Source organism: Cervus elaphus, chromosome 33, assembly GCF_910594005.1.
Source record: "Cervus elaphus chromosome 33, mCerEla1.1, whole genome shotgun sequence".
NCBI lineage: Eukaryota > Metazoa > Chordata > Mammalia > Artiodactyla > Cervidae > Cervus > Cervus elaphus.
Window position 1 is genome coordinate 74,051,900 of NC_057847.1, and position 676 is coordinate 74,052,575.

At 38.0% G+C, this 676-nt stretch overlaps 1 non-coding gene across 1 annotated transcript; it reads right to left on the reverse strand.

The window, feature by feature from the left end:
• Nucleotides 1–349: 349 nt before the first annotated feature.
• LOC122688877 lies at nt 350–411 on the reverse strand. Its single transcript, XR_006339615.1, has one exon. It is a non-coding gene; the product is annotated as a U7 small nuclear RNA (small nuclear RNA).
• Nucleotides 412–676: the final 265 nt, after the last annotated feature.

Genomic DNA, 676 nt, shown 5'->3' on the forward strand with positions numbered 1-676 from the left:
GCTCTGCTGCATTGGCTTTCTTTTGCACCAACATGGCACATACACCCTAAACTGGTTCCAGCCCCAGGGCCTTTGTCCCTCCTGTTGCCTCTGCCTGAAAATCTCCATATCCAGGTCATCCTTGTCGTCCTGGTTGCAACTCAAGTCACCTTCACAGAGACACCTTCTGGTGTTTTTCTTTTCTTTTTTCATTTCAGCCTTATTGAGGTATAATTGATGAATAAAAATTTTATATATTGAAGGTGCAACTCACTGTTTTGATACCTGTCTACACTGTGAAATAATCACCACAATCAAAGTAATTCACAAAGCCATCTCTTCACATCGTTGTCTTTTTCTTTTTTCTTTTTTGGGCTTTCCGGTGCGAACCAGAAAACCTGCTAGACAAATTCTAAAAGAGCTGTGACACTTTGTTTTCCTTTTTTTGGTGATGAGAACATATAAGATCAACTCTCTTAGCAAATTTCAAGTGTATGGCACAGTACTGTTCTTCTTCCCCTAGTCAAAAACTTAAAAAAATGGAAGTATATTTGATTTATGATATTGTGTTAGTTTCAGGTATATAGCAAAGTGATTCGGTTACACACACACACACACACACACACACACATATATGAATGCATGTATCTATGTTCCTTTTCAAATTCTTCTCCCTCACAGGTTATTAATGATAGTC